The 7,463-nt window shown below is 32.5% G+C and overlaps 1 non-coding gene across 1 annotated transcript in view; it reads left to right on the top strand.

Moving 5' to 3' along the window:
* The window catches only part of LOC106679271 (uncharacterized), a 56,134-nt gene that overhangs the window by 32,219 nt on the left and 16,452 nt on the right, over positions 1-7,463 (top strand). The window contains exon 2 of the transcript XR_010843652.1: positions 1,525-1,617. This is a non-coding gene — a transcript (uncharacterized protein). The remainder of the gene's footprint in view (positions 1-1,524; positions 1,618-7,463) is intronic.

Here is a 7,463-nt window from a genome sequence, read left to right as displayed (position 1 = left end):
GTTAGTTTCTCTACACGCCTGTAACACTCCAATTTAACTTAGATCAGATTTACTAAATGTATTATAATGTACAGTTGTAAATAGCAATAAATAAATATTTAAAAAAAAAATCTTTATATATATGGAATGTAAAACAGTATATTACATTTTAAAATTAATTTGTATTCCCTGCAATATAAATTCCACTTGGCTTCTGTCCAAATATAATCTTACCTTACAAATATTTTATTATATTACGAATTAATAAAATCCAAAGGCTGGTCAGAATTTTTTAATATCTTTTTAGAACATTTGAATAAAATTTTAAAAAGTAAAAAGAATAAAAACACGTTTACGAGCATAATTGATTCTTAAAATAATCCAATTTAGATTTTCTGTAAAACGGCGAAGGCTGTAGGATACACTGAGACAATGTATGCACATTGTTTCATATAATATTTAGATGTGAATACATTGCTCTAACATTATATTGTGAGAATGTCCTATGTCAATATTGAATTTATCAATTTAACGATATAATGAAAACTATTACTCCTACGGTGCTAAAAGTCATAAACTACTTTATAGCACATTAAGTAGCTATAATTTGAGTTCTAATAGACATCAATAGGTCCCATGGTTCGTGAGATAAAAATTTCCAATAATTTTTTATGAAATGTTTCTTTTTAAAAAACTGTATCTCGATAACTAATAAATTTAAACAACTCTGTTAGGGCTCATATTTTATCACATTCACTTAAAATGATGACCCTTTAGGTATTATAGTTTTGAAGGTAGTTTTAAAGATATTGAGCTCCGAATGAAAAATTAATTTTTTATCATTTTGAAACAGCCACCCTTTTTATTCCCACTAACTAAACTTAGTTATTAGTTCCCATTTTGACTTGTAATTTACATTAAAGTAATATAATGTATGACCATTAGCAAGTTTTACTCATTAAATGACATTAATATTGTAATATATTAGCAAGAATGACAAATAGGAGAAAATTATATGTCATATATAGGTTTTTTGTTAACAAGTAAATAATTTATAAATAGTTCTTTGAGTGTATATGATATATTAGTGTTGTTGTAAGCGCATGTTTATGGTTTTGTTGAATTTGTTTTTTAGCAGCCTGAAGATGGGGGAAATCTCCCGAAACGTTGCTGATGATATGAAATAAACTATTGTATTTTAATAAGGAAGAATTTGTGTCATTCACTAAATCCATTGTAATTCCATAATACTCTTCCAGTAAAAGGATTATTAAAATTAAAGTAATAAAAACTTGGGGTGAAATAACTGATTTTTTTATCCTCTTGGGCTCTTGTACTATGTAATGTTCATTCAAGGCGGACACACAATTATAATAACCACCAAGTACCTCAAATCCAGAACACAATACCATTTACAAACATTTTATTCACTTATGAAATAGATTTTGCATGTTTTTTTTTGTGTACAGCCGGGATATTATTAAAAATATTGGCTAAAGTAAAGAGTTACGATTTGAGAGTATTAAGGGAGACTGTTGCTCGCAGTGAGGAAGACCCGGAGTACAGCTGCACCACAACGAACTAGAGTTCCTCCTTCCACGACGGCCATCTCCAACGAAGTCTTTTCTTCCAACAAAGGTAGAGGAATGTACCTCTGCACATTCTTCAGCTTCCACACAGTCATCTTCACTTTATTATTTTGTTTTATTTATTTATTGTTTATTACTAAGTGTTTTTTTAATTATCAACTGCACCAAGTGAATAGATGTGTTTATCGTTTTCTTGCACCCGCCTGCTTTTGCGCAAATCACAAAAACACACTGCTCTTGTCTAACACACCCTTTTGAGATGATGCGAATGCATGGAGATTTGGAGAACGTTTGGAATTTTAAAATATGTCACAATGTTTTAGAAAAGATATTAATGCATTTTATAGATGTTTATATCACTATATATTATATATTCAAATGTGTTTTGTTTGTTTATTTTATAGATATTGGTGTTTAATATAATATAAAAATATTATACATGGATTTCTAGCAATTTAGGTACCTATGGAGGAGATGTATGCTGGTTAGCCTGTTTTTACAATACAGAGTATTACAGGGTTGTGTCCTAACTGAAAATATGAATTGAGGATCTCAAAATAAGAAAAAAGTCTCTATGAAGGTATGTCCTTCAACGCTTATCTTAGGAGATATTCACGTCTAAAGATTTTATTATTATCAATTATTTAGGTTATAATAAATAAATAGCTTATAATATTAAATGTTGTTCAAAATGACTACGTTAAGCTTTAAGGCAGGTTCGTCATCTATCTTCCACATGAGCAGGACAGAACGGCACTGGATATGCTACTACAACAGACCAATAGGAGAAAACCCCAAATTTATCAATATCATAAAAATTGCTACTCCTACAAAGATAAGTGTAATGGAACAATCTGAAGTACATTTAACTACGTTAGTGGTATTCATGATCTTTAGTTTAACGTGTTAAAGCGTGTTAATTGGAAAAACTTATGTTAAATGGAGAAATATTTTCTTCTTTTAGCATGTTAAAACGATATAACATGTAACATGGTTGAGAGTCTGTTACTAGGTCTGTCAAAACAGACCAGCTGAGCTTGACACTGTTTTATTTGTTGTTGTGTTAGGTTACTTACTCGTAGTTTGTTTTTTCCTGTTGTCTTGAGTTTAGGGTTTTTTAAAAAATACACTCAGTAGCCAGAATTTTACACTTTACTTTTCACTTATTATAGGCATCTAGTAATAAATTACTGTAGTCAAAACTTAGAAGTAAACAATAACATGAAGTTTTGGAAGTTTGGTTACTAAACAAGTTGCTCAGAAAATCCGCTAGGAGCTCTTATGCATTTATCATTTAACATGACTTTAAATAGGACTGCTCACAATGCTATACTTATAACATTTAACATGGTAAAACATTTTACATTTAACACAATATCATGAATGTTGAAAAACTAACAATCAACGTTTTGAGCATTTATTTTGGCAAATATCTTAAAAACTACTACTCCTAGGAAGATAAACGCCACACACTACTTCATAGTACATTTTTTTCTCCACGCCTGCCTACTTTGGTTTACTGCATTACAGTTTGCTGCATGCAGCTTTCACATCTATGTCGATGCTGTCTATCCATCTGGTTGTTAGCCACCCACATAGTCTCTGGCCAACTATAGTGACATTCATTGCAGTGTAGAGGCATTCTGATGGATTGCTTCAAGCTACATGTCATCTTAACCTCCTTACATTCTTATGATATCTTGACTGAGCAGTCCCTGTAAGCAGTTTTCTGTTTTTTCTCCACCATGTGTTAAGGTTCAGATTGCTCCTGTAATTGTATGAAGTAGTACATCTTAGAGCCCTGATCTTGCAGCCGTATATCAGTGCTACTGGCTTTGTTTATGTTATTGTGGAGCCAAGATATTAATATGATATCCATCTCTACGTCTACTGGTTCCTGAGATATAGTTTCCCAAAAATTAATTTTATAAGTAATGATCTTTGATATTTTCTTAGGAAATTTTCCTTTTTAAAAAGCTACATCTCAGGAACTATCGAACACAAACAACTCTGTCAGAACTCATATTTTAGAAACTTTACTCTACTTTTAATGATGTTTTATTAGGTTTTCCAGTGTTGTAAGTAGTTATAGAGGTGTATTGTTCCGAAAGAAAAATTAAATCTTTTTGGACGTTTTGAAATAGCTGTATTTTCTAATTTCCCCTAACTATACTTGGTAGGCTCATAAGTTTGAACTAGTTTTTTGAATAATGAGGTTTAGTGAACAATACAGTTTTAGCCAAGATTTCCGGCTAGAATACCTGAGGAGGACCTGAAACTCAGGTCGAAATGTCGGCATAAATAATTTTTTTTTTGTCTAACCACACCCCCCGACCATCTTCTCCAATCAGTTATTTGATTAGTTTTCATTAATGTAATCATCAATCGGAGTGAAATTACTAGCTTTTTTCCACCGGGCTCTTGTACTACCTGTTGTGTCACGCTTTCCAGATCTGATGCCACTGGATTTTGTCACGCCCTCGAGATCTGATAGCACTGGATTTTGTCACGCTTTCCAGATCTGATAGCACTGGATTTTGTCACGCTTTCCAGATCTGATAGCACTGGATTTTGTCACGCTCTCCAGATCTGATGCCACTGGATTTTGTCACGCCCTCAAGATCTGATACCACTGGATTTTGTCGCGCTCCCCAGATCTGATACCACTGGATTTGGTCTTTTGGATTAATATTAAACAATACGTGAGTCCGGTTAATGACATTAATTGTTTTGGATAATTGTAACTTGCGAAACAATAACAGATATCCAGTGCCGTTGGCAACTGCTGTTGTGGAAGGAAGGTGTCCAATCGATCTTAATGCTCAAGTTATAACTTTGAACAACATTTAATATGAATATTATTCGTCACATTTCATTAATAGAGTAGTTAGAACACATAATAATTTTTGATTGGAACCTAAATAATTTATAATTTTAAGGATTTTTTTTTTTATTAATTTGAGATCCTCATTTCGTATTTTCCGTTAAGACACAACGCTGAAACAATCTGTGCATTTGCAAGTGAGTGCATCGCTGTGCTTCACTAACCCATGAAATAATGGACGCCTCAGAAACTGAAAAACCTATTCTAAAGATTGTAGGACAATCAACTGTTGAAATAAAATTCTAATGCATTTCTAGTTTTCCAATCTACTTGAACTTTAGTACCCGAAGTAGCATTCAGAGGGTGAGATGATGTTGACGGAAGATGACAAGAGAACCTCCGCCATGGCAAAGCCTTTGTGCTCCTTTTATTTAAGATAATATCCAATAAATTTCACAGCTTATAATATAATAATATAATGTAATATTGTTAGGTTGTTTTTTATTTTTTATTAATATTTTATTCTGTTTAGTAAAAATAGAAAATATAATGCTAGCCTTCGTGCGTCATTTTTCTTCTTTTCTTCTATTCTTCGATCGAACACATAAAAATGATTTTAAATATTGATTTTTATTTACTATTATGTAAAATTAAACTAGCCAGCGTATCGCTAATAAATAAAATGTCAGCAATTCGAAATGAACTAAACAAATAAAGTGACTGAATTTTAGTAACCGTTCTAGTACAATAAGAAATTTAATTGAACATTACATTTTTCAAGATCTTGTTGATCTTTGGACGCCTAAGCTTCTCCAAGGATTTTTTTTTTACATTTATTTATAGTGACCCCCTTCCTTGTCATTTCTAATATATAGGGGGGGGGGTTATCTACAGGCTACTATCCTATTCTAACCATTGCAGGGAGTCAAGTTTTCATTTCGTGAGGACGCCACAGAAAGGAAAAAAGTCGACACTCCGTCGATGCCACTACAGTTCCCAGGCTGAAAAGACCTGCGCCTATACAACCTGAACTACGAACGACCTTCTCCAAGCTATCTTCGGCTACTGTTTTCCAGTTCTCTGTATGCAACACTTTTGCATCATCATTGATTATATACATCTGGTTTTTGGCCTTCCACGTGGTCTCTTTCCAACTATACAAGCATTCATTGCTGTGTAGAGGCGTCCTGATGGATTGCTTCGAGCCACACGTCTGGACCATCTTAACCATCTTGCCTTCATCTCATGAGATATTGACTGACCAGCCTTTGCAGTCTAATAAAGAAAAAAACTACATATGTAGGTGTACATAAACTTATTATGCGCCTTCAACCTAAGGTAAGGTCGTTACTTCACTTTTGATTGGCTGGTTGGATATTGGTTGTAGACTGTATGAAATTAATTGAAATGAAAATAAGACATATATTGGATTTATTTACAATCTAGAGGTTGGTTGAACAAGAAAGGATATGAATATTACATACTAAATATATTGTAACTACAGCTATGGCCGAAACAGAACATTAATGGTTGATGTTTGTTAATGAATTTTGATTGGGGGAGGGGGAAGGCTATGAAAACTGCAGATTAATAACGATGATAGATGGTGATGGTACAAATCTGGTATTGAAGGAAAGTGACTTACTCATGATTTCAAGCTTCTTTTTTCTGTCCTCCATGTCCTTCCATCTACCCTCTCCTTAGCTGCTGAAGGATTCTTCGGAAGTGTCCTTACTCACTGATGGTTTTCTTTACAGAATAGAAGTGAAGAAAGGACCAAATTTGCCTCGGGCCAAATCTCGCTAGCGAGAGAGTGTCTTTTGTTATCTCAGCCACAAAGGGCACTGGCGTTACTAATTAGCAATATTATTATTATTTGTTTTGAATCATCCGTTTGAACGGAATAGTAGCAACTAATTGTATTTTTTATTTTATTTTTTTTCATTTTTGGCAGAAATTCAACACAACCATATTATAATATGGCTTCAGTAATAAATTAGCAACAATTTCAACATAAACATAAGACGTGGAGTACCGAAGCAAAACATTGATGACTTTATTTAGAGGCATAAGCATTTGTACTTGATTCTGTAAATGTGATCCACATTGCCTCCCCAACTCCAGTAAACTCATTTTTTAATATATTGTTTTTGCGAATAAATTTTGTTCTATACAATATAAGGTCTTTCCTTGATTTTGATGGACTTATCCTTGAAGAATTTCAATGTCATTTCCTGTTCACTGAAAATACGAAAATAAAGGAAGTAACAGCAGTCTATGGTACTATCTTTGAAATGAGTAAAATTCTAAAGAATATTTTTGGTCAGATGTGCCACTTTTCAAGCAAAGCAACTATATATTTTCTAATTATTGGAGAAGTTTGTCGGGGGGGTGCGGTCAGCAAAGAATAACATAAATAAACAAAACTATATTTATTTATTTATTTTATACCAAAACCATATTTATTTATTTTATGCCTTGTTTATTATTTGATGGTTTTGTTTATTTATGTTTTTCTTTGCTGACCGCACCCCCCAATAAACTTCTCCAACCATTAATCTACGGTTAACTATCTACACCTCATGATATGTTTTCTACCATAAAATCATTTAAATCACTTTAATTTTCGAAGATTTATTTTCATTCACAGCACATTAAAATTAATTAACCCTTTTTTTTCATTAATAGTGGGACCTAATAGTGGAAGGTATGAGCCAATATTTATATTACATAAAAGACCGAGAAGTTGCGTTCCTGGTAGGCTAGAAATTACCTTCCTCTGATATATTGCATTTTCGAATGAAAACAAACTCATCCCTTTTCATGGATCCTCATTCAAATAACTTTAAAAAACATTGTTTCGCTAATAAAGTCTCTTTGATCCAGTGCTGCGAACGGATTCCTACGTCCAAAGTATTTTCCTAAACGCTGTAAAGCTAGGTTCGGCTTTTTTTATGATCTTAATGAAATGATAATAAAAGAAATTAAACTATTTTACAAAGAAACAAATATATTAATATCATGAATAAAATATATAAAAATAATGTTAGTAAACAATGCCTTAATATAAA

Source organism: Halyomorpha halys, unplaced genomic scaffold (assembly GCF_000696795.3).
Source record: "Halyomorpha halys isolate HHAL.00 unplaced genomic scaffold, Hhal_1.1 Scaffold189.1, whole genome shotgun sequence".
Taxonomy (NCBI): domain Eukaryota; kingdom Metazoa; phylum Arthropoda; class Insecta; order Hemiptera; family Pentatomidae; genus Halyomorpha; species Halyomorpha halys.
The sequence above is the reverse complement of the archived record's forward strand: the minus strand, read 5'-3'. Positions and strand labels throughout refer to the sequence as shown.